Below are 27,897 nucleotides of genomic sequence, written 5' to 3'. Positions count from 1 at the left end.
TAAAAGCCACTGGTCCAAATTAATATTCGTTATGCGGACGTGTGAAGGCGTCCCCTCGTATAGCTGATCTCCCGCAGCAACACGGCGGCACAGTGTTTACGCGCATGAGCGCCTAGAATCTGGCCCTGTCGATGCAGCCAATGGTGGTCAATCCTATAGGGGTTCGTGTAATGCGGAGGCACGCGACCTTTGGCCGGGTAAACGCATAAAGAGAGTCGCGTCGCTAAGTATCTCTCGCCGAGGCGGCTGCATGATCTCCGTTGCGGGTGGAACGAGGGAGTCGCGGCGTCAATTCGGCCACCGCCGGCACGCGCGCAGATTAGCCGCCAGGACTCCGGCGTGCACCCGGCGGTCCTTTCCTCCGCTGCGCCGGCATTGCAGTCGCCGCTCATTTGCGGCTACGCTGCGCGCCCCGCTTCCATCCCCTTGCAATATTCACGCGCGCATCATCTCTTCTTTCTTTCTGGTTTTTCGGGCTCCCATCTTCTCTTCCTTTCACTATCTCTTCTTTCTCCCTTTTAGGTGCACTGTTTACGCTGGTATAGCCCCCTCCGAACCACTCGGAGGCACCAAAGTGACCCCAGAACTGTATATATCGCTGCTTCTATTTGTTGCTTCTGTTTTTAGCATGCGTACTATCTTTATTTTTTTTTTGTACTTTTTGTTGCTACCGCCACGTGTTTTTTTTTTATGCCAGCTTTTATTATTCAAATATTCGTGATAGCGTATGCCACAGAAGCGCCGATTTAGCACTGATGCGGGGTCTATTTCTCTCTTTCCGCGCCGCCTTTCGTTTTCACCGAGACGAGAGAGACGCGAATTGTTCTCCGCTCGCCCTCGACGGAAGCTCTCACGTCCACGCGATCAGCAGTGAGTCCTCTCCCTTTATGGCCGAATCGCTTCGGAGAAACGTTGCGCCTGCAGTGAGAACTTCGCTCTAACCAGATGGCATAAAACGGAGCATTCTCCCGTCGCGGCGTTGAATCATCATCGTCATCATCCTAATTTATGTTTACTGCGGGACGAGGACCTATTCCAGCGATTTACAGTTAAAGCGAAATATTCAACACTTCCTTCCTGTTTCGTTGCACCGTTGTGCATTATAATCGCTCGTTGTCCAAATAGCTCGTGAATACAGGTATGTGTTGCATAACATGGTCGAAGCGTTCATTGCATACGTGCGACTATACAAAAGCCAGAACGGTACTCCAAATTCGTATTCATCATCTCAATTGAGCAGCGCCTCGTAGGCCATATTTTGCCTGCCTACGACGAAATTAAATGCTGATACAAGCGCCTGTTTGTAAACAACGGCAAACTGTTGGCGGTGTTGATGAACTTAGCGGTTCCCCTGCAGTGGCCCGCAGGCACGTGCACCTTGACCCGTATATATTTATAAAATGCTCGTGTTGCTGTCATACCGGAGTGAAACGCAAGCTAGAAGGCGAATGTGACTTTCCACAATCGCCTCTGTGTATGACAATAGTGATTCGTTCACAGAAGTTGTAGTGTTTGGGTCCAGAGCGCACTTAAGCGTTGGCTTCGCCTCGACCACGCATCTCACTTTGAAGTAATCAGGCGTAAGATGTGCTCTAATTGATGCGAAAGCATCAAATGGCCCATTGAGCGAAAAAGCCGGCGTCTGTCGTCTGTCCGACAAGCGAAAAACGGCACCTGTAGGTCCCATCGGCTGCGACGCCACGTCACGAGCGCCCCTCGACGGAGCAGACTGGGTGAAAGGGGCCACCTGCTGCTGCTGCGCGCCAGGTGTTGCGTGGGGGGATCGCAGTGACGGCACGTCACCCTCGCTCTCGGAAGCCTGTGTTATCCGCGCGTTCCTTGTCCGCGCAAGCTGCGTTTTAACTGCGCCTCGGTAATACAATACAATACAGTTTTATTCGCCCGTTTTTTCATACATGTGAATCTGCTGGTCAGCCTAAGCACATAGCGCTTGTCGGCTGAGCTGGCAGCTAGTGGATACATCAGCAGTTCCAAGGCTCAGTGATACACAAAAATACCAGATAGCAGGATCCCGTCCTGCGCGACATAAAAAAGAAATAGAAATAAAGAAAGGAATCGATGAATAAAAAAGCAAGTATAACTTGACAAGCTGGGATAAGTAGACTAGATACATGACGTAACAGTAAACATGGAACGGATCATGACCCCAAAGCCACACAAAGGGCCAAATCGAAACGCGCCAAGCCAACCCTGTGCACTCTGCTTCATGACGTCATGCTACTTGGCCTGAAATTTCCATTGTCAAGCCCGTTGTGACGAAAGCGGTGACGTCAAAATCACCGCGGCTTACTAGGGAGCGTCCCCATTAGATTCTATGGCAGTCGGTCAGGGTAGCATGACGTCACGGATCGAGCGGCCTTGTCACGGATGTAGGAGTCGTCGGCCAAGTGTCTCTACGTGCTCGCTTGCCCGCGAGGAGTTCGTATCTCGAAGGACCGCTCAGCGGCGTTCAGTTGGACATTAATGCTTTCGCATTCACAACTCATAACAAGTGCTTAGGTCTCCTCGGTTATCTTTATTTATTCCCATTTGCGTTTCATTCTGGCGCAATGCAGTACACGTGCAAGCGTGTCACCGCAGTGAATCAGTTTATCGCACCGCGACTATATGGCGAAGTCGTGGTCGCCCGAATGCATATGCTTGGTTGTAGAGTGTAATGGTTGTGCACCGTTAGGCACTGCGTAGTATACTAGCAACGTGTAGTGAACGTTGTGTACATATCATTCATTGTAGGTCAGCAGGGATGGTGTTATTTACTTACACTGCCCTTTCGTTCTCGTTATTTTGAGCACAAGTGTCTATACTTTGCTATAACGCTCGGCACACCGCTGTGTGAAGGTAGTTTTCAAGGGCGAGTCCCTTCCCTCAGACGTCAAGGTGGACCACTTTATACACCCCATGCGTTCATTTATCCAAAGGCCAATGCAATGCCCTCAATTGTATGGGGCTTGAACACGTGAGCGCTGTGTGCGAGAACACTAGAGTTTGCTCGTGCGGCGCGCACAGCCCCACGCTGCAGACGCCTGTGTAGCCACGGTTCTCGAATTCCCCATATTGCATTGGGTCCCATGATGCTGTTTCGAAGGACTGCCCCAAAATGAAGAAGGAAAGGGCGGTCTTGAAGCAGATGGCGAGAGACCGTTAGTCTCGTCGGGAAGCTGTTGCGGACATTAGAAAGCGACGCTCCCGACGCCGTCGGCCTTCAAAGAACGCAGATGCCTCTATTAAGAGCGCGCCATATCCAACAAATCCTCCTCCTCTGCCTCTTAGGCCTGGCGGAGTCGAGTCTAACTCTGACAACAAGGTCGTGCCGGAGAACACCAATACTGAAGCCTGGCCCGCGCTACCAAAGCCACAGCCGATACCACAGCTGAAGTCGCAGCCGTGGACACAGCCGATGTCACAGCCGATGTCACAGCCGGAGCCACAGTCACATCAAATGATACAGCGCACCGCGGTAGAGTCCACAGCGCCGACTCCCGATAGTTTGCCCGAAGAAGACCGGCAAGTGGTTGTGATGCTTCGGTCCCTCATAAATACCATTCGTATACTCTTAAGCAAGTTGCATACTCCGTCAGCGCGAAGTGCAGTGAAAGTGCTAGATGCTCTTAATTCAGTGCTTGCAAGTCTAGAGTAAGCCCCATGGCTCACCCGCAGCCTCCTCCTTTCATGCAACGACCACTGGCCCTTGGTTGACCCCAGATGTCTTTAACGCACAATACCAGCTATGGGACTTTGGAGTCGCGGCGCTTCGCTGCACATACAGTGCTCACTCTTTTCCTCTTTCTATTCCCCCTTTTCCTTACCCCCAGTGTAGGGTAGCAAACCAGACGTTCGTCTGGTTGACCTCCCTGCCTCTCCTCTTTGCTATATATATATATATATATATATATATAAATTTGCATAATTTATATTTATTTTATTAATACCACATAGGTATTAAGACTTCATCATCATCAGCCTATATTTTATGGCCTGCCCAGCTCCATTTCTTCCGCTTAATGTCAACTAAAATATCGGCTATCCCCGTTTGTTCTCTGATCCACACCGCTCTCTTCCTGTCGCTTAACGTTAGTCCTAAGATTTTTCGTTCCATTGCTCTTTGTGCGGTCCTTAACTTGTTCTCGAGCTTCTTTGTTAACCTCCAAGTTTCTGCCCCATATGTTAGCACCGGTAGAATGCAATGATTGTACACTTTTCTTTTCAACGAAAGTGGTAAGCTGCCAGTCAGGATTTGGCAATGCCTGCCATATGCACTCCAACCCAATTTTATTTTTCTGTCAATTTCTTCCTCGTGATCAGGGTCCCCTGTGAGTAATTGACCTAGATAAATGTACTCTTTTACAGACTCTGGAGGCTGACTGGCGATCCTGAATTCTTGTTCCCTAGCCAGGCTATTGAACATTATCTTTGTCTTCTGCATATTCATCTTCAATCCAATTCTTACTTTCTCGATTAAGGTCCCCAATCATTTGATGTAATTCGTATCCATTGTTGCTGAATCGGACAATGTCATCTGCAAACCGAAGGTTGAGATATTCGCCGTTGATCCTCACTTCTAAGCCTTCCCAGTGTAAGAGCTTGAATACTTCTTCTAAGCATGCAGTGAATAGCATTGGAGAGATTGTCTCCTTGCCTGACCCCTTTCTTGATAGGTAACTTTCTACTTTTCTTGTGGAGAACCAAGGTAGCTGTGGAATCCTTGTATATGTTTGCTAAGATTTTCACGTATGCCTCCTGTACCCATTGATTGCGCAATGCCTCTATGACTGCTGGTATCTCTACTGAATCAAATGCATTTTCATAATCTATGAAAGCCATATAGAGAGGTTGACAGAGAGGTTATAGAGAGCCATAGAGAGAGGTAAGACTTCTTACTTAAGAATTAAGTATCCTGTAAGAGCCTTGACAGGCTCATGAGTGGGAACAAAAATGGTTTCGAGTAGCCGGACTAAGGGCTACCTCCCAAATTTAACGACGATATTTGTTTCTTTTCTCCATCTTGGTCCAATTTAGGAAATCACTGTTAATTCTTAAGTTGTCTGTCTTCCACAGGGACCTTATTGCGGAGCGATTACTTTCTGGAGTATTATTTCAATGCTTGTCGAGTGGCTAAACCAACGCAGGCGGAAGTGACGAAATGAACGACACTCGATCCTGACGTTGGGGTCATTTTGACGCCGCATATTATCCAAGTGAATTGACAGAATGTCCGCCGTTCCAGTGTAGGCTTCACGGTGGGCGTACAGTCGACCACAGAATTTTACATGCCACGGGATCTGAGAAAAGCTGGATATCTGGGCAACCTCACAACGCAGCCTGGTGTCCGCATTACTAGTTTATGCGATCAACATTGTGATGTACAGTCTAACTGGCTACGCTTACAGACTGCTCGGAAATTCAGCGTTTTCGGAGCTCCAGTGGTGATCGACTTTTGTGATCGACTGCACAAAAAAAAAAAAAGAGAAAAAAAAAAGAAAAAAAAAGGGGGGGGGGGGGAGAGAGAGCTGAGTGTGATCGGCTGAGTCTGTGGTTCCAGCCGCGAAAAATAGTTGCGCAACGGTGGGCTACTTGTGACCCGAGCTTTGTGCCTGGGACCCGCGAAATCGACGACAATACCGAAAAGATGGGAGAGGCGCCATCAAAAACGGCGGCCGGTTCTCGCACGCGCAGCAGCTGGCGCGGACAGCCGCCTGTATTTGCGCGTACACGCTGCAAAAGCCAATCCCGCGATCCTGCGCCGGCGCAGTGTATGGCGCGATGATTCATTTGTCAACGGCCGCCTCATTGATTTTTCTTGCCGTTTCGTGGGTTCCTTCTAAAACACTGCTGTTGAGTCGCTTGCTCTGGTTGCCCGACGGGCGCGTCTGGTATCTTCTTTCTGCATAGCCATTTTGTCCCCCCTCTTGGTTCTGTTTGCATTGTACAGACATCGAAGAACCCACGCGATGGTCTGCCTGTCTCAAATTGTTTGCTCTCTGATTTCCTATCCGGCCCAAAGGAGACTTTCTCGTCAGAGTTTTCTTCTTTAAGGCAACTTGCTTCCGAGCCTAGAGACGTCTCTCTCTTTCCTCTTTCTCGTTGTTTTGTTAACTCCCCCCCCCCCCCCCCCCCAAATATGTTTCTGCACAACAGCCTCGTTATAAGCAAATACGAGAGAAAGCAATGACGGAAAAATATAACACACACAATTGCCAGCCATACTGAAAGTGTTTCAATTCTTATTGAAAAGTTTGTGGCGTAATACGCCTGCGGCTTTAACAAATAATCTTTGAAACGAAGGAAATCAGTACTGTGAGGCGTGTTATCGAGAGTGGCAAGATGGGCTTGTTGGTTCATCATGAAGGCTGTATTGAAATTGAAGGCTGTATTGAAATAGTTTTCTATGTGTGTCCGTACGTCTCCTTCTTTGTCCTCGTCCTTACTAAGCGCTGAAATACAGCCTTCGTTATCGAGAGATAACTTTATACTACGGTGACTACAAGCGTGTTCAAGATTACATTTTTCTGTCCCCACTGTGTACTTGCTTTGCTCGTCCCGCTCGCATCTAATGGAATCGGTTGCAGTGATGCTAAGTGAGCACAATCATTCCTATAGGCGTTCACGACAGATACAAGGAAATAAGGGACGGGCAGAGAGTAAAAGAGCGCTGACGTATTTGCAAGAACTGAATATATACAAAGGAGCAAAGGGGGGAAACAAGGCAATGGCGAGCGAGTGATATACTAAATCAAGGGTCATTTTTCCAGACGTGACCACTATTGCCTCGAAACCCGGCAAGATATTCAAATTCATTTTGAGTCCAACAGTGGCACACTAACAGGCTGATCACCAAATAAGCTTTTACTTTCAGTCTCGATGGTTTGACGAGTTAGCTGGGTCCAGGAACGCCAGGTGGTGAAGATTTATCTGGAATTTATACTATGGCGTGCATCATAATTAAATAGTGATTTTGGCACGTAAAACCTCTGAATATAATTTTTAAATTTAGTTTTAAGTCAGCGTTCTCTCACTCCCCGCCTGCACATCATTTCCGTAGATCTGCGTGCGCTTTGAACGCCATCCAAGTGAACCGTCGCCGACTCGGCCAAGCTTCTGCACTTGCGTGCAGGATCATATTGTATAGTATACCGTAGCCGGTTGTAACGTATAATCACCTTTGCTGGTGCGATATCAGAATTGATTATAGTTTTCTATACGTATAATCATTGCTCGGATTTCTTGCATAACTGCACAATTTGTTTGAACATGTTTGTTATTTCGTGGCCGCTGCTGTTTGCACCTTGTGTATACGAGGAGACGACCGCTGAAGGCAGTTATAATCGATGGTATTTTTTTTTCTTGACTCTCCTCGAATTATTTTTCTTGCAAAATGAATTGAGCTCCGCTGTGCAGCCACTGAAGCTGTGAAGGGACGTCAGGCGGTGCTAAAATTGAACAAGTGATAATCTGTGCGTGGCCCTTCATATCTAAAGCTATCGGTTTATCCATGGTGTCTTTTGGTTATTGGCCTGCAGCATCAACTAACGCGCGCTTTAGGTGGTGCGTGTCTGATGGCGACCTACGCGTTGCCATATCTAACGCACCACCACCACGACAAGAAGCCTATGTATATGTGCATGTATTCATGGCCTACCAGGCGCTTGTCCCTGTCCTTGTGATTGTGCATGAGTGTGCATATTTGCGGACAATGACACGCCGCCAAAAATAATCCTAACAAAGCCCAGACATGGTCAACAAAGCCGCCGCTGATTGTGGAACGGCGTGTTCAGAGTCAGTGCATAGGCTTCGGATAAGTCGTCGCCAGTGCGGCGCGGTTTCATCCAGAGAAGCAGCAAGATTTCACCAGAATCGAGTCTAACGTACTAAATTCTCGCTGCGGACACACTCGCAAAATCAAATTTCTTTTTAATTTGCACTTGTACATCGCCACACTTTGTTGTTTCACGACTTAGCCGGCATAGTGTATACGGCTATCGCTATCTCATTTTTTGAGCCAGACCCGCCGTGGTTGCTTAGTGTCTATGGTGTTGGGTTGCTAAGCACGAGTTCGCGGGATCAAATCCCGGCCACGGCGGCCGCATTTCGATGGGGGCGAAATGCGAAAACACCCGTGTACTTAGATTTATGTGCACGTTAAAGAACCCCAGGTGGTCCAAATTATTCCGGAGTCCCCCACTACGGCGTGCCTCATAATCAGATCGTAGTTTTGGAACGTAAAACCCCATTATTATTTTATTCTTTGAGCCAGAGAAAGGTCCGTGCGCGTGTCCCAAATGTGCAGAGTAGCGTTCTTCGTGGGCAGGGAGTCCCTTGTGCAGTGGCGGTTATCAAACGTGGCATTTCAGCTCCTCTCGGTGCCGTCATCCCGCGCACTTTCGGAACCGGGCTCCTCGCTGCAACTTCGCCGTCGACGTGTGCATCACCGAGGCCGCGTTCGTTAGAGGCCCATTCAGCGCCGGAAGTGAGAAATCCTCCCGACGCCAGGGCTCGCAGTTGCGGGGAGGTTAGTGGGATGCGGCATCGTGGCGGATATTGAAACCGAATGGATTCGTTCCTGGGGCGTGCGAGTATGACTGCGGCCTTTGTGATCACTCCAAAGGGCATAATCGGTACCACTGCCACCGGAATGTGGCCTCTCGTATCGAATCCTCTAACGCTCGATCTTTGCGGTCAACTTCCACTTGGTAAGGTAGTCTTGCATATCTCTTTGGCCGTGAACAAATTATTGAGGCCGCAATACCGCGTGATACGTTGATGATCTCAGGATCGAGAGAGCGATATCAGCAAAGGAAAGACAGGGAGGTTAACCAGAAGTTATCTCCGGTTTGCTACCCTGTACTAGCGAATGGGAAAGGGGTATGGAAGAAAGAAAGGAGAAAGGAAAGCAAACGAAGAACGGAATGAACAATGTAGAACTGTCTGTGTGGGTGCTGTTATCAGTAATTGTGAATCAGTCTGGCTCATCAACCACTTCTATCCTTTCAGATTTACTACCAGATTGCGTCCTTTGTCCCTTGCTTTCCCAACCAGGCGCATTTCTGGTTAACATCCTTGCTTTCTTTCTTTCTTTCTTTCTTTCTTTCTTTCTTTCTTTCTTTCTTTCTTTCTTTCTTTCTTTCTTTCTTTCTTTCTTTCTTTCTTTCTTTCTTTCTTCCTCCTCCTCACCTACATTAACGGTTTGCCGACTTCAATTAATTTGTGTGTGAGACCGTCCGTGGATGGTTGTCTAATTAAGTTATTTCGTCTAGGTTGTACAGCTCAGTGAATCAGTCCCGCCTTTTTAGAGCCCTCAGTTGGTATGTCCTACACTATTGGTACCGTGCGCATGTTGAATAACGAGTGTCAAGCCTTTCATAACTTGGTGTGTGTAAATTGTCATAAGTGTTAAAAAGGTCAACTGTAACGTATTATTCCTCTGGCCCAATTTGCCATAATGAGTGGCATATACTATAACGAAGCAGTCTTGGCGAAGTTGTAGGGCTGGTTACTGTAATTTTCTAATTGGCAGCTTTTAAGTAGCATTCTAGGTAGACGACGCGTGCACCTGGTGGTTATCAGGTATGACGCAAGTCCCAGCACGTTGCCTCCAAGATTATTCAACGCGCCGCGGGCAGTCGTGGGTGACGCGCGTGTACGACTGCTTTTAGAAACAGCACTGCCGCACAAGATAGCTGCTGTACGTGCCGCGATGTTTGAGACCAGGACAGCGTGCAAGGTGTTCAGCAGATCCGGGAGGCTGCACTGTTGGTTGAGAGCCCAACAGCAGGTACGTGCCATTTTGTTGAAGGAAATTATCATCAAGGACATGATCTAGAAGATGAGGGGCCAATAGTAGTATTGCGAATGTTTCTCAAGCGACACTGTCCAAATTATGCGAGCTCTACTGTACTTCATAAATCACCGGTGTCCCAAATCAACGAAAGTTGCTATTGCGTTTCTGAACGAGGACATGATATTATCTTTCAGTGGCTGCCGGCACGTTGTGGCATCGTTGATAATCACCTCGCCGATGACGATGCCCGACGTGCCCAGGCTGGATCACCGACACTCCTTACACCTTTATCGAGAGTAGACGCTGCAAGAGAGCTTCGTGATCTCGCGCGTACCATCACGTTTAGTTACTGGTATACTCCGCACAACTCCAACCACCGATTATACAGCCTTTATGCATCACTCAGACTCACTCAGACTGCAATAACCAACAAACCTTTCACGACGTGACGCTGCTGTGTAGGCTGTGGGTAGGCGTAGCCTTCACTAACTCCTGCAACTATCGTATAGGAATGGCGGACTCACCCATATGCGCTAAGTGCAAGTGTGAAGAGACCATCGGTCATCTTTTGTGCCACTGTTCTCGCTTCGATAAAAAACGCCAGACTCTCGAGGGTGCCTTGAATAGACTGGCCATTTACAGAAGCAAAGCTCTTGGGAGCCTGGCCTCGCAGCTCATCAGCCCACAAAGCCATTCGAGCTCTTCTACAGCACCTGAAGGCGACAGACTTGAGTGCCCGACTTTACATATGCTGCACCTTGCTTAATACATGGGCAAGTGCGATGAAGACACGTGTGATCTTTCTTTGACTCCCCTATCCCCCTCCCCTCGTGTAGGGTAGCAAACTGGGCAGTCTGGTTAACCTCCCTGCCTCCCCCCCCTCTCTCTCTGCTATAGTTACACCTGTTATTATTTCGGATGTCGCATTTAGGTGAAATAGCAGCGACTTGGAAATTTAAGGGACGTTTCTCTGCTTGTAACCAAACAGGGCGCGCATTGCATGATTCAGGCAGCCAATGAAAAAAAAAAAAAAAAAAAAAACAATGTATCCAGGTGCGGTGAGCCCTACAAGGAAATCTCGACTTCCATCTGAGTTACCTTGCGACTATGTATAGTCTCTGTAAGTCCCTAATCCACAGTGCTAACAATGTTCTTTGCGTTAACTTAGTTTTGCAACAGTTTCCTATTATAAGTTACACGGAACTTGTGAGGCTAGCAGCTCCTGAAGAGCGCGACCCAATCGGCCGAATGTTTCCGAGAGTTTCGGACCTTGGGCTTGGTGAACGAGAAGGCAGAGGATATATAAGACGCATGGTTTCGCGAAGGGCCCGCTGGGCGTCGTCTGAGAGAGGACGGCGGGATTAATGCGCCCAGGCGGCGGATTTCATCGCAGCTGGCGATCACGTCCAGGGGCCCCCTCTATGCGCGCTGCCCTGAATAAGCTTGCGCCGCTGCAGCATGCGCCGAGAGGATTTCGAGGGGGACCCGCTCCATCGGCGAAATCTTTTAGGCTGGCCGTGGACGCCCGAGATACGTGTTGGGTCAAGACAAGCGAGCGAGGTCGCCTCTTGTGTTGTTCCTCCTTCCCTTTGGGGTCCTAGATGATGCCACGTTAACTATACCACCCGTATCACGCGCCAGGCAGTCGCGACGAGCAGTGCTCTTTTAAGGCGTGTAGGTTACTGGCTATAGCAGAACGTACTGCAATACTTTTGATGTTTTTTTTTTATAGTGGACACTTAAAAGGAAATATTGGGTTAACCTAGACTGGTGGATTGCAATTCTCAAATTGCGAATCGGCTCTCTTGCTCAGAGAAAAGACGCACGTATCGGAGGCAGGTGGTCACACCACCGCGACAGTCGGCGCCATCTTTTATTGACGCATCATAGGTTATGGCGCCGTTTCACTGCTGTTAATTGGTTATAAAGGAGACATAAAGATCACATTGTATATTAACGGGGTCGAAGACTGATTGGCAATTTCGGTTGACTATCACTGCGCACAAAAGGGTTCAAATACGTCCAAGCAGTGTGTAACCGGTGACATAACATTGACCTGTGTGCTCAACGGCGCGAATGTTAAATGGGGGGACAACATACATACATATACATACATATACATACTTATACATACTTATACATACATACATACATACATACATACATACATACATACATACATACATACATACATACATACATACATACATACATAAATAAATCAGCGTTTCTTTTTGTCTTGTCTACGTCATCGTTTAACCTTCGCTCTGTACACTCACGACAACGGATTACCAACTGGTCCCTTGGTAATCTCTTCTCAATGAAAAAGAAAGTAAAAAAAAAGCGGGGAAATTCGTTCCTACTGGTGTGCAATAACTGATTTCAAGCCAATTAACCATAAATGAAATGTGGTTTTGAAATAATACCCAAAGCATATTTGAGGTGCTTATTGTTGTGCATATTTTTGAGGTAGAAAGCCAATTGTAAAATTAAAATGTGGGCACGGTAACTCCTATAGTTGGGTACAACTTAAGAAGACAGGAGAGGCCCCGCCCAGATGACCGAAGCGCAGCAGCCGATTTCATCCGCGACTAAAGAAATAGTCCCGCTGACGCGACTCGCCCCGGCTTGAAGCGCGGGCTGCCATGTTCTCCGTCGGCGGGGACACCGGCCGTCCGGCTCACGACGCAAGTCTTTAGTGCGCGCCCATTGGTGGAGGATCGTATGCATCCGCCTTTGAGGGGGCAAATGCCGCTGCCTTCTAAAGTTGTACCCGACTATAGTGTCCTAAGGTCCGGTCAGCGAGGGCAGAAGGTCCTCGCGTAGAGCGTTTAATAAAGATGGTTTCCAAATGTGTGTGCGACGTGGGCAATGATGTCGCACACGTCGCACCCATATTTGGAAAATTGACGCGGTTTGTGCCACAATTTGGCAACGAAATTTGCAGTAGGCATATAGCCAGAGTTAACAAAAACGAAAGCTCACCGCTCTAAGCCGAATTAATGTTCCTCTTTGTTGGTTCCTTATATGGAGTAGCTTTCGCCCGTTATTAACTATTCAAACACATGCAACGCGGCGGCAGTGTTCTCATTAACATATTTGAGTGAAGTTGGCTTTATTCAAATGATAAAGTGAAATCCTTATGAGTTTTGGGAGCATGTTTCAGATTTAGGATTTAGTTTTCCCGAAAGTGACATTCAGTAAAAATTAAGGCGTCAGGTTTAAAACTCCATAAGCTCCACTACCAATTGCGATTTGGTAATGGAATTAATCGTGCATTAAAAGTCAGGAAAACGAACAATCTATACAGCTCATACCAGATTGTTACTACATTGCGCTAGTTTTGCTGGACAGGTCTATGCAAAATAGTGGCATTCTTCAAAGCTCGGTGTTATATACGAGTATTATAGCTTAGATGAATTAACCGGTGCTGAAGTTTGCGGCTTTCTGTTTTCGCCGCGGCATTTCCTGAATTTTGAGCTTTAAGCTTGAACGTGACTGAAAAAAAGTGACAATTCCGACCCGAACCTTCAATCAGCAATCCGACCCGAACCTTCGAAAGGATCAATATTTAATTATTAAATGTGGCATTTTATTTTATTCCAATTGGCTGATCGGTTACCTAATGAGAGCGTTTCTGCGTTTCGCGTGCATTTGAATACGGAGTACGGGAGCAGAAAATAGTTCGTTATAACTAACGCTAATTCTTTTCTCTAAAATATTGACACGTATACATGTTTAACTTTCACCGGTGGCCGCTTTCCACCGGCTAACAAATGTTAAACGTTATCGCTCGGCGCAGGACGCGCCTGTATCGGAAGTTTCTAGAACGTTATCGATGCTTCTTTCCATTGCCTGTTTTCACCGACGCTTCTGTTATCTGATCGCATGACTGAGGCGAATTGTCTAGAACTTTCTGGAAGACACGCGGGCATCAGGGATTAATCTAGAACCTTCGATGACTCAGGTATAAAAGCCGACGCGTTTCGCCGCTGATCAGATTTTCGACGATCGCCGACTGTGTTCGCCGCTATCGTTGTGCTTTGAGTGTACCTTGCTTTTGTGGGCACAGGTTCGCCCAATAAACAACCCGTTTCGTCGTACACTGTTTTACGACTGTTTTCTTCAGCGTCACTACTACGTGACATCTGGTGGAGGTGCTTTTGTGTCCATGCAGCGGACGCCCCCGCAAAGCCGCGACCCAAGCCCGAAACCGGAGGACGAGACCAACGTCGCCAAGGACCAGCGAGCTAGCCGTAGGCAGCAAGGACTTTTGCCAGAATACGGACTTCTTCCCGAGAAGACCACATCGATCAAGGCCAAGTCAACGACCACAATGGCAGCCCCAGCGTCCCCCATCCTGCTGCAGCAACCTCGGGAGCCACCGACCTTCCGTGGATCATCAGCTGAAGACCCTGAAACATGGCTGGAGACGTACGAGAGGACCGCGACATTCAACAAATGGAGCGACGATGACAAGCTGCGCCATGTCTATTTTTCGTTGGATGACGCTGCTCGGACATGGTTTGAGAACAGAGAGACCACCCTGGTGACTTGGGACCTATTTCGCGAGAACTTCGTGAGGACCTTCACGAATGTTGTGCGAAAAGAAAGGGCCGAAGTTTTATTAGAAACCAGAGTGCAATTGCCCAACGAGAACATCGCAATCTTCACGGAGGAGATGACTCGCCTCTTCCGCCACGCCGACCCCGATATGTCCGAGGAAAAGAAAGTTCGGTTCTTGATGCGGGGTGTCAAAGAGCAACTATTCACCGGATTGATGCGCAACCCGCCCAAGACTGTCGCCGAATTTCTTTCCGAGGCCACAACGATCGAGAAGACGCTTGAAATGCGCGCCAAGCAATACAACCGCCGTGCCCTGACCAATTACGCCGATGCTCAAGCGCTAGGCGCCGACGACCTGCGCGACACCATCAGAGCAGTCGTTCGCGAGGAGCTGCAGAAGCTCTTTCCCAGGTCACAGCCTCAAGTGGCATCTATCGCCGACGTCGTCAAAGAAGTTCAGCGCTCACTTGGAGTTCCTGATGTGCAGCCGCAATCGCCGCAACCCCAGCCGGAAGCGCTGACTTACGCCGCCGTTGCCCGTCGTCAAGGCCCTCCTTCACGCTCGCACCAGGGCCCCATAACGCCGCAGTTCCGTCGTCCACCGCCGCCGCCGCCAGCACGCCCGCCCGTCGCCCAGCGCAGCTACCAGCGGAAGACGGACATTTGGCGCGCCCCCGACCACCGCCCGCTCTGCTATCACTGCGGGGAAGCCGGCCATGTCTACCGCCGATGCCCATACCGCGAGATGGGCCTACGAGGGTTCGCCGTCAACGCGCCACGTCCACAGCTTGGCGAGCGACCACGTGACATCGCCGACTACCTTGCCGGAGCCCAGTGGCAACCACGACGACCCTCACGCTCGCCGTCACCAGGCCGCTACATCTCGCCGCATCGCCGCCTGTATGCCGGCCCAACCCGGGGCCGATCTCCCAGCCCATACCCGGGAAACTAAAAGCAGCAACCGATGGAGGTGCGGTTGCTGTACGACGCAATGCCGAAGATCCTCCGCCGCCGACGACGACGACGATTCGCGAATCATCACGACGAGATATCAGCACGCCGCCTAGCAACAGCCTTGACAACACATCGCCGCCGAACGAAGACCTTCCGACGCGACGTAGCAGCACCAGAGCAAGCCGACGCAGCCGTGATCCGACGCCACGAATCAACCGCAACGCCAGACGCCGGTCTACCGATCTAGACGTGCTCATCGATGGTCATAACGTCACCGCTCTCGTCGACACTGGCGCCGACTATTCAGTTTTCAGTGGCGCGTTCGCCGCCAAGTTAAAGAAGGTGAAGACGGCCTGGCAAGGACCCGATATACGGACAGCGGGAGGTCACCTAATAACGCCGGCTGGAATCTGCACAGCGCGAGTCACGGTAAACAACCGCACTTACCCGGCGAGCTTCGTAATCCTGCCGCACTGCTCCAGGGACGTCATCCTAGGCATGGACTTTCTAAACCAACATGGTGCAGTCATCGACTTAAGGTCCAAGTCGATAACGCTTTCAACACACAAAGCGATACCGCCGGATACAATCATCAGTTACCATGCCTTGAATGTGCTTGAAGAACAAGTCACCGTTCCGCCGCGCTCCAGCGTAATGATTTCCGTCGGTACCGAAGTGCCTGCAGACATGGAAGGCGTCATCGAGGGCGATCATCACTTACTGCTCGACCGTGAAATTTGCGTCGCTAGAGGCATAGCTGAGCTACGTGCAGGAAAAGCAAGGGTGATGCTCACGAACTTCAGCCCCGAATATAAGCACATTAACAAAGGCACCACGGTCGCCTACATCGACGAAATAGTACAAGCCAGCAGTGCTTTCGCCTTCACGGATTCCAGTGCACCTGCAACGACGACTATAATACCTGAGCCAACTTTCGACGTCAATCAGAACCTTCCCAGGCATAAGAAAGAACAACTAAAAGCTCTGCTCCTGCAATACAAGGACTGCTTCTCGTCGTCGTCAAAAGTTCGACAAACCCCTGTCGCCAAGCACCGCATCATCACCGACGAAAATGTCCGCCCACTCCGTCAGAGCCCGTACCGTGTTTCGGCGCGCGAACGTGAAGCCATAAGGCACCAAGTCGACGAAATGCTACGCGACGACATCATCCAGCCGTCCAAGAGTCCGTGGGCGTCCCCCGTGGTGTTAGTGAAGAAGAAGGATGGAACCCTACGTTTCTGCGTCGATTATCGTCGGCTCAACAAGATCACGAAGAAGGACGTATACCCCCTCCCACGGATTGACGACGCCTTGGATCGACTCTACAACGCAAAGTATTTTTCGTCGATGGACCTCAAAACCGGCTACTGGCAAATCGAAGTCGACGAGAGGGACCGGGAGAAGACTGCCTTTATAACACCAGACGGACTGTTCGAGTTCAAGGTCATGCCGTTTGGTCTTTGCTCGGCACCTGCGACTTTCCAACGCGTCATGGATACAGTACTGGCAGGCTTGAAGTGGCAGACTTGCCTCGTCTATTTGGACGACGTCGTTGTGTTTGCCTCAAGCTTCGAAGAACACCTGCGGCGCCTTGAAACAGTTCTTCAAGCAATCAAAACCTCCGGACTCACGTTAAAGCCCGAAAAGTGCCGCTTCGCATATGAGGAGCTCTTGTTTTTGGGCCACGTCATCAACAAGTCTGGAGTGCGCCCCGACCCTCAGAAAACTGCGGCCATCTCCAACTTTCCTCCGCCCGCTGACAAGAAGGCAGTGCGTAGGTTTCTTGGACTGTGCGCCTATTACAGGCGCTTCGTCAAGAATTTCTCACGGATCGCTGAGCCACTGACGTATCTCACGAAGGCCGACGTCGAGTTCAAGTGGGAGACGCCGCAAGTCGAAGCATTCGAAGAACTGAAGCGACGCCTGCAATCGCCGCCAATACTTGCGCATTTCGACGAAAACGCCGATACGGAAGTCCACACCGACGCAAGCAGCGTAGGACTCGGCGCCGTGCTTGTGCAGAGGACTGACGGACTAGAAAGGGTTGTAAGTTACGCTAGCCGGTCGCTATCGAAGGCGGAAGCAAATTATTCCACAACAGAAAAGGAGTGCCTCGCCATCATCTGGGCTACATCAAAGTTTCGCCCCTACCTCTATGGCAGGCCCTTTAAAGTTGTGAGCGACCACCACGCCTTGTGTTGGCTAGCTAACTTGAAGGATCCTTCAGGTCGCCTCGCACGCTGGAGCCTGAGACTTCAAGCATTTGACATCACCGTCGTTTACAAGTCCGGGCGAAAGCACTCTGACGCCGATTGTTTGTCTCGCGCCCCCGTCGAACCGCCGCCACAAGACGACCAGGATGACGACACTTTCTTGGGACCCATCAGTGCCGACGAATTCGCCGAACAACAACGAGCCGACCCGGAACTAAGGAGCCTTGTAGACTACCTGGAAGGCAAGACCGTCATTGTGCCGAAGGTGTTCAGGCGAGGATTGGCGTCGTTTTTCTTGCAAAACGACATTCTCCTAAAGAAGAACTTCTCGCCTCTCCGAGCCAACTACCTCCTCGTGGTACCCTCAGCATTGCGTTCAGAGGTTCTGCAAGCTCTCCATGACGACCCAACGGCTGGACATCTCGGTTTTTCACGCACTCTCGCGAGGATACAAGAAAAATACTACTGGCCTCACCTCTCTGCCGACGTCGCCCATTACGTAAGGACATGCCGAGACTGTCAGCGACGCAAAACACCGCCGACAAGGCCAGCCGGACTTCTACAGCCAATCGAGCCACCTCGCCGACCGTTCCAACAGATCGGGATGGACTTACTGGGGCCTTTTCCGACGTCGACGTCCGGGAATAAATGGATCGTCGTCGCTACGGACTACCTCACCCGCTACGCTGAAACAAAAGCCTTGCCCAAAGGCAGTGCCGCCGAGGTAGCCCGATTCTTCGTTGAGAACATCCTCCTGCGTCACGGCGCCCCAGAAGTCCTCATCACCGACAGAGGCACGGCCTTTACGGCAGAACTAACTCAAGCCATTCTGCGGTACAGCCAGACAAGCCATCGCCGCACCACCGCCTACCACCCGCAGACGAATGGCCTTACCGAGCGCCTAAATAAGACCATCGCCGACATGCTGGCAATGTACGTCGACGTCGAACACAAGACGTGGGATGCCATCCTTCCGTACGTGACCTTCGCATACAACACGGCCGTGCAAGAAACGACGCACATGACGCCGTTCAACCTGGTCTACGGAAGGAACCCGGCAACGACGCTTGACGCTATGCTACCAGACGTCGCTGACGAAGAAAATCTCGACGTTGCCACTTATTTGCAGCGTGCCGAAGAAGGTCGACAGCTCGCCCGCCTGCGCATCAAGAACCAGCAGAGGACCGACAGCCGACACTACAATCTACGACGACGCTACGTCGAGTACCAGCCCGGCGACCGTGTTTGGGTCTGGACTCCGATTCGCCGACGAGGACTTAGCGAGAAACTGTTGCGTCGCTATTTCGGACCCTACAAGATTATCCGACGTATTGGCGCACTGGACTATGAGGTCGTGCCAGACGGCATTTCGCAATCACAGCGTCGCCGGGCACGACCTGAAGTCATCCATGTGGTGCGTCTTAAACCTTTCTACGCCCGCTGACGAACTTAGGTACTTTGTTACTTTTTTTTTCTTTATTACACGTGGTTTTGTTTACGCTTTCACATTTGTTTGTAGCATCGGGACGATGCTTTTTAAGGGGAGGGTATTGACACGTATACATGTTTAACTTTCACCGGTGGCCGCTTTCCACCGGCTAACAAATGTTAAACGTTATCGCTCGGCGCAGGACGCGCCTGTATCGGAAGTTTCTAGAACGTTATCGATGCTTCTTTCCATTGCCTGTTTTCACCGACGCTTCTGTTATCTGATCGCATGACTGAGGCGAATTGTCTAGAACTTTCTGGAAGACACGCGGGCATCAGGGATTAATCTAGAACCTTCGATGACTCAGGTATAAAAGCCGACGCGTTTCGCCCCTGATCAGATTTTCGACGATCGCCGACTGTGTTCGCCGCTATCGTTGTGCTTTGAGTGTACCTTGCTTTTGTGGGCACAGGTTCGCCCAATAAACAACCCGTTTCGTCGTACACTGTTTTACGACTGTTTTCTTCAGCGTCACTACTACGTGACAATATGTAAACGCACCATTATTAATTCAGTGACATTTCTCGCTTCTTAACTGCACAAACCACGTTGTATGCCGTACCTAAGAGACGACGTACATATTGTAAGGAGGGATAAAATAAAGTATGGTAATGAGGTTCCGTTATAAAGCTTTTTCCATGTTCCGGCCGATTAGAAGCAACGTAACCGCATTAGTGTATTACAGTTAGGGTGGGTTGCTTTGTGTTGCGCATTCAAGTTAAGAAGGGGGGCGCTGCTTGCAACAGCGTTCCCGTTTGTACAGTGCGCGTTGAAAGTTTAGTTACCTTCTCAAATACGTAGTAGATTACGTACTCGGCCTTGTTTCACTTAGCTGTTACGACCCATTTTACGGCTCTTTCCGCAGACATAGCGGAACAGCTGCGTTGCGTTGACGAAGGGAGTTGCAAAAGCTGTAATCCTTCCCGGTTCCTCTGGAGTATGCTGCTCTGTGGCTGAATTCTGTAAGGAGAAATTCTCGAGCGCGCAGCAGGAGAACGTTTGGTTGGAAGCCACGCGGTGACTCTTGGCATCAGCCGCCGTGGTGGCTTAGCAGCTGTGGCGTTGCGCGGCTAAGCACGAGGTCGCGGGGTCGAATCCCGGCCGCGGCGGCCGCATTTCGATGGGGGCGAAATGCAAAAACTCCCGTGTCCCGTGCATTGGGAGCACGTTAAAGATCCCCTGGTGGTCAAAATTAATCTGGAGTCCCTCACTACGATGTGCCTTATAATCAAATCGTGGTTCTGGCACGTAAAATACCATAATTCAATTCAATTCATTTCAAGGTAAGTACATCTAGAAGGTTGCTGTATTAAAAAAAAAAAACTGTATAATTTACAGAATAAGTCTTCACGGAAAAGCTTCTTGTCGCAACCAAAGTGTGCCCTTTGAGTGCATGCCATGTTGTCTATACAGCGAGATACTGAACCATAAGGTATATCCGTCCTCGGGAATGTATATTTCTCCCTATGGCGATGAAGTCGTCGTCGTCGTTCTCACATGTCAGCGCGGCACGTATTCGTTGCTCGGCTTGTGTTCCTAGGAGCCGGCCACCTTTCATTTTACTGCTGCCGTGCCTCCATTTGTCGCCATTTTCGCTTTATGGCCGGCACGGGAGCTGGGGCCACGGGTCGACCAGGCCTGACCCGGACGTTGGCGTATACGTCATCTCTTGGCTGAGGCGTCGGGTTTCTCGGAAGATGCAGATGGTCGCCGAAGGGAATACCGATGAAAATAAAGAGGACGTGGGGCTGCAGGTTGTCAACGGCGTGGTGTTTAGCGTTTGGGTATCTGCTTTTACTTAAACTTAACCCTGCAATCTGTGTCAGAAGAAGCTTGTAGCTGGATGGCTTTGCTTACATTAATATGAATGAACTCCTTTTTTTCCGTATTGTCATCACGCACTGTCCTCCGTGCCAAAAGCATGCATACGTACGTGGCAGCACGGTTGGCGCCTATGTGAAGCTGAACTACCTGCGATCCTCTCGTTTTCTTTCTCTGTCACGAGGCGCTGGAAGAAGAAGAACGTCAACTTTAATATTAAGTCGATAAGATTTGAGTCCGGCGTATTTTTAGTGGGTCTGGACACCCGCCTCGGACGCGGTTCCGAGACCTTGTCTCGAAGCGGCTTCCTCGGCTCGCTGGACGGCCCAGAGCTGTACTGTCAGGTTCAAGCTGAGCAGTGCGGTCTTCCAACGCGAGCGAAGGCTGGCGGTGGAAGATACGGAGGTGTCGGCACTGCCCGAATTGTTTGTTATGTCCCGACATTCCCATAACATGTGATTAAGTGTGGCAACCTCGCCACAGGATGTGCAACTGTTTGTAGTGTACATGTCTGGATACATGGCGTGCATGAGTCTTGGGTTTCAATCCGTTAGTAATTGTCTGTAGTGTACAGCTTGCGTGCTGTCTAGCCTAGCGTGAGGGAATGGGTATACGCGTCTCTGTAACTGGTAGTGTGTCGTGATGTCGTGGAACCTGGTCAAACGATCCTCCCACGCCCAGACGTTTGCAGTACCCCGCGGGGGCTCTTCCTCCGATGATGCTCGGTGAGTGAGGCCTCGAGCAACGCGGTAAGCCGCTTTGTTGGGGGTGCTCAGTCCAGTGTACGAGTCCAGTGTACGAGGCGCTGTAGACCTCGGCATTTTCGCGCTTTTCTCTTGGTGGGAAGAAAAAAAGATCTTTTAAAGGCCCAACCGCATGCACGCGATATTCAAGCGACAGCGACAAGCGACGCGACAGGCACACCCTGTCGCGCTGTCGTGTCGTGGCGTGCATGGAGCAACCACATGAACGCGACATCGCGAAAAAGAGTAGCGACGGATTTACATTGTTGTGCGAATAAATGTTATCGTGTGCGCGTAAAGAAATCGCAATTCTATCAAAAGGTTAACGTTTTATCTAGATCCACCTAAGTATGCTACCATCCCCAGTGGAAATCCTTCCAGTGCCGCCATCTGTTGAGTAAAACTTTCTCGGCTCCCGGTGGCGTCTCAGGCCTAACAGCGTCAAAACAAACAACCGATCTCAATAACGACAAGAGAGCGCCGATACTTAGTCCTCAGCTAGCGATGAGACGAAGCGATGACTGATTGTACTATTTATTTTTTTGCTGTCACAGCAGAGCAAGTTGCAAGAGCGAATTCAGATCGCAGCGGCCAGACTGATTGCTGCCATGTTGTTGCGCAATAGCTGTCCCCAGCGGATGTCGTCGTGCTGACTTCCGGGCGACGAGCGATATTTTCTGGCTGGCCAGAAACCGGCGACCAGCGACAGCGACGGATCGCCCTCCGCGACGGCAAAACCTATCGCTTGTCGCTGTCACTCGAAAATCGCGTGCATGCGGTTGCGCCTTAACGCCATCACATAGCGTGTGCAAAGTGGAGATATCATCGGCAGTATCGGCTAGCGCATACAGTACTGAGATAGAGCGCGCGCGCAGCCAAATCGAAATCATTTCTGCTGCCGATAAAGAGTTTATAGTTGAACGGGCGTCTATTTTTTGCCTCACCCCTGCTTAGACCACTGAACCATCCTTCTCATTACAATTCATTCTCTCTCTGTGCTGCCGATGTTGCCACCACCGTAGCCGTTGCAGCAACTCCTTCCATATATGCCAAGAAATTTCACCATGTGAGCTGGTGTATTTTCTTCACCGTATACTGCACGACCCATCATCCGCTGTCGGCACAGCACTGGCCAGAGGACGGAGGGGAACGGGGTGGTGTCCGTGGAAATGGAGCGCCTCTGTCTCAATTGATTCTGCGAAGAGGCTGGACGAACAAAAGAGCAAAAAGCAAAATCTAACCAGAAGAGCGGTGAAGACGGAAACTCGAGGGAACCTTTTGCGGGGAGCCGGCTTCCTTTCCTCGGCATTGTTTACGTTTCTGAACGTCGTCGCCACGATGCCGTCATTGTTGTTTATGTGCGTTCCTGTCGATGCCGTCCGTAGGGGCGCGTTGTGCTTCCGATTCCCGAGGATGTGGGAGTTAAATGGTCGCGTCGCGTCCAGCAAACGGGCCATCGAGCGCTGTCAGCGCTCGCGGGCCTGGGACGATGGAGACGGACAGCACGGCGCCGACAGCGGTTGCTGCGACGAGGACAGCCAGTTTGGAAGAGGCCGCGTTAGCGACGAGCGAGGGATAACAGGCCCGTGGCTCAATTGTATAATGGCAAAGTGCGTAGGCGAGCATGAAAGAAAACTTGACATGAGGGACGTAATTGTCTCGTTGGGGAGCAACATTTCAGTGTAAAAAGGGAGACGCTGACAAAACGGACGAAAGATGCTGCTAAAAACGAGAGATAAGCAGAATAGATGCTTTCCCTAGTTCACCCAAGAAAACATCTCGTTTATGTCTCCGAATGGGTATCCAGGGAAGAGATACAAAAGCTCTGGGTATTGAAAAGCAGATATGTTTGTCGGCATGCATATTTTCGTCGATGCACTACTGTGCGAGGCGAGACGCGAAGTCGCACTGAGACAGCCCGACAGCAAAGAAGGCACGTCAAGCTCGTGTGTGTTTTCTCAGTGTCTCAGTTTAATGTCTGAGTATGAACAGACTCGCCTACACACATTCGAGCGGAGAGAAGAATGTTTGGCTTTAAGGTACACCACATGTCTACTACAAAGAGAAAGAAAGAAATTGAAAAACAAAGAAAGAAAATACGTAGTCCGATATGTCTCCTCACTCACAGCACAGCCCCCATAAGTGCGAAGAAAGAGGACATACATTGCGAACGGGAAGCTAAGTCGGTTGTTTTAGGAAAGAGTGGAAGGACGGCGATGATCTTGGTCGCTTCGATGCATGACCACTAGGAGGGAGGCATTTGCTAAAGCTAGGTGGTACACGGCAGGAGAACTTACGAGTTCGTTTGGTACATCAAGAACTAAAGAAAGCAAGACAATGGCAAGGAGAATCAAATTCGTTGCTTAAGAGTGAAAATAAGTACAAATCACATTGTTAGAGGACTTTGCACAACAGTAGCAAATATTTGCATGTCATTTTTGTAGTAGGTAAAATAGTAATGACTGTCCGTGAAATAACGCGATCTGTATAAGTAACAAGACATCTTGTGCAAAAACATAATAAAGAAGCAAGACACATTCAATCGCACTTATTGGTGAGATCAATGTAAACAACTAATACAACTTTTTTAGTAATTGTTAGTGTCATTGGTTTTTAATAGCTACAAGAAAATGCTGGTTTAAACACGGTCCGAAGGTTTCCGGATCGCGAATGACAACGATGTTTCCTGGGAGGCTATTCCACAGCTTGATGGCACGAGGCAATGCTCATAACTGGCCAGATTATGCAGGCGCCGTCTCAGATGCGATGTGGCCGAATGAGTGGCAATGTCAACTGATTATGACTGGGAACGATTTTATGAAAGTGACATAGAAGTGCTGTATATGTCTTCGAGACTAAAGAGGGAAGCTGTAGTGATAGCTTTATGTTGGACACGCAGGAATGCCTCTTACAGTCACGGGAGCTGAAGCGCGCTGTACGGTTTTGAACAGCTTCGATGGTGTGTATTAGATAGTCCTGGTGAGGGGATCAGATGGCGGATGCATATTCTAGTTGAGGGTGAACGATGGTTAAGTATGCAAGTTTACGAGTGGTTATGAATGTTGCGCTTTCAGTAGCCTATAGTGTGCGTGAGGCTTTTGCTGTTGTTTTCTCTGTGCGTTGACCACGATAGATGACCACGACAGTTTGATGCAAACCTAAATATTTTTAGCAAGCCGCGTGAGTAAAGTTGTTATTAAGCGAGTACTTGATCGCAGAATATTTGTTTCCGGCTGAATGTAATTATTTTACATCTGAGTGTTTAGAGCCACCTACTAAGAACACCAGTCAGTAATCTATTATTTTGGTCAAGATGCTGCTGAAGTACAATGTGGTCAGTGGAGGAATTTGCGATAGACTACACAGTCGTCAGCGAACACTCGTATGGTGAATGTCAACTGAGATGGCAAATCGTTAATGAAAATTAGTAAACAGTTGACCCAAAGCGCTCCCCCGAGGGACACCAGACGTCATATTAGTGACGCAAGATGAGTTATTGTCGACGACTGTGTATTGGTCGTGGAATGATAAGTTACGAATCGAGGACATCGTCCAGGAATCTAGTGAAGAGAAGATAGTGTCCATATTAGTCGGCGATGTGCAAGGCGATCAAAGGCTATGGAGAAATCGATGAATATGCAGTCTGCCTGGCAGTTTTCGTCCATGTTAAGAAGTAGGTCATGTGGGATTTCAATTTACTGCTTCTCATATGACAGGCATTTCCTGAATCCATGCTGTTGTTGGAAGAATAAAGTATTAGTTTCCCAGGGGACTGCAATGCTTGATGTAATAACATGTTCGAGTAACTTGCAAGGGACGCTCGCTAATGATATGGGGCGATAATTTCAAGCAGCGCTTTTATCACAGGACTTAAAGACTGGTATTATTTTACCAATCTCCCAATCGAGTGGTATTTACGCTGTTGACAATGACTGTTGAAGTATCTGTGAAGGTATTAAGCTAGGAAATTTTACAAAATTCTTAGCCATGCTTGTGCTAATGCCGTCAAGGCTAGATGAAGTGGATATTTTTAGGTGTTAAATCAATAATTCACTGCCTTCTACGGTTATTTCGATAAAGCTCATGAACCGGTAGTCGACCTCATTCATTAATTATACGTTTAAATAGTGAGCAAATACTGAGGTGAAATAACTTTACACAATTGGAAGTTCTTCCTGGGGTACAGGAGGCGGGCCGTTCACGTCTAAAAGGGAAACGTATGATAGTGGTGCGTGATGGAGAGATTATTTTCCAGAATGTTGCGCGGTTATTCTTGATGAAAGTTGAATACCATGTGAGTCGAAGTTGTGTTGCCTTGCGGGTGGCATTGCAATAATGTTTCTCGGAAGATTTCTAGATGGCCCATAAGGGCGGTATACCCTCTCGTTCGGCCGTCCTAAAAAGCCCCTTCTTATTTCAGAGTGCCCGGATAGACCAATTGAACCAACGTTTCGACATCATCATCAGCCTATATTTATGCCCACTGCAGGACATAAATACGTTTCGATATGCTAACACGCAATCTCTCTCCAGCAGCGTTAATTCACATACCTAATGCCGTGGACGCGCAGTGCTCGCAGAACCTTTCTACGATTTAGTACAAAGCCTCATAATTCTGCATGGTAGTAAACAGTGGATGAGCAGTGTGTGGAAACCGGACGCGACCTAAGCAAGCATCAAGTTCAGTCACGAAGCTACTTTATTCACGCACAGGCGTGGTGTGCTTTCTGGCTTATTTACGCTCAGCTAGGCTCGCCTCGCGACTTGATCAGCCTCTTTCGAGCAAGAGTAATCGCGGCTCAAAGTGCGCTGTATCCGGTCGTTCCGGAGCGTCCCGAAAAGTGTCGTGTGGAATCTGCGTTGCATTGGATTTCGATTTGTCCTCGTTTGGGGATCGCGATAGAGGCAGCAATGGCAACAACAGTGGGACAACGGCGATCTGTCCAGCCGCAGCGGAGCGTCGCCCTAGCCGAGGCAGCAGGAGGGAGCGACGCGGCAGACTGACCGCCAACACGAGGGCAAAGATGTCGGGGAGGCAGGGCCGGGTGCGCCGCGGCTCCGGCGCATTTCTTCTTTCGTATGTCTCCTGCGCGCTTATATCTACATTCTCGGGGACGCCTCTTCTTCCTTTGATGGCCGCTAATTTCTTTTTTTGCGTCCTCGGCTCTTTCTCGGCGTCGACTCTGTGTGCCCCCTCGCTGCGTCGTTTGCTTCTTTCTCGGGATGCGTCGTTCGTCTCTCCGGCTGCTAGCAAGAGTGTGTTCGTGCGTTTGTGCAGCAGGGAGGTGTCTTTCCTCTTTTGTCCGTTTCCTGCGCGCGCGCGCGCGGACGGCACGCTGCGTGTGTGCCGTTGTTATTGCGCGTGGCCGATTTCCATCGCTCCCCGCTGTAGCTAGCGTGTCCCCCCTCTCGGTGCTTTGTACTCCGAGTCGCTAGAACCATGCAGCATTGCGGAAGCTACTGCTGGCACCGGCCTAGCCTGATCAGAAGAACTCGCGTAACGTGCCTTGCACAGAATTTGTTAGGGTGTGGACACTTTGCTCTGTAGGACACATCTGTCTCACTTTCACATATAATGCGAATGTCATCATTCTAGTTGTTTTTATAGCTGTGTACAGATATCCCATTTAAGCATTCACTCTACTTGGACTGTAGCATCAGTCACGCTTACCACCTCTTAGACTCACTATGGTCACCGTGTTGTTGTCCCGGAACACCGCGAACTTCGCCAGTCTTGCGATTCGAGTGTCATAATTTATCTTATTGATCGCACAGCAGTGTTGCTTCTCCGCACCATAAGCATATATGCCGGATCAGAAGAACTCGCGTAACGTGCCTTGCACAGAATTTGTTAGGGTGTGGACATTTTGCTCTGTAGGACACATCTTTCACTTAATGTTTCACATGCGAATGTCATCATTGTAGTTGTTTTTATAGCTGTGTTCAGATATCCCATTTAAGCATGTCCCACTTTGTCTTCTGCTCTCCAAAATCTGAACGCCTTCGTAGAAAAAAAGGTTAAAAAATATTGCCTGACAGTTGCACACTAGAACTCTGACCGATATCGGAGCTGTTAGCTAAGTAGAAAAGCTCAACCGAGACCACGATTTTTCGGTAATCGAGTTGCTGGATGACTCGTAATTCTACGCACTAATGCGTGCGCTATATCAGATAAGCAAGGTCCGTAGTCCGAAGACATCAGGGCGACAAGGGCTAGTTTATTTTCTTTTCAAACAGTCGGCGTACACGTTTTCCGATTGCTAGGAAAACTACTTTTGAAACTATATTTGAAAAAGGCCAATCGACAGCCGCTCA

Source organism: Dermacentor silvarum, chromosome 11, assembly GCF_013339745.2.
Source record: "Dermacentor silvarum isolate Dsil-2018 chromosome 11, BIME_Dsil_1.4, whole genome shotgun sequence".
In the NCBI taxonomy this organism is placed as follows: Eukaryota; Metazoa; Arthropoda; class Arachnida; order Ixodida; family Ixodidae; genus Dermacentor; species Dermacentor silvarum.
This window is presented reverse-complemented; position numbering follows the sequence as displayed.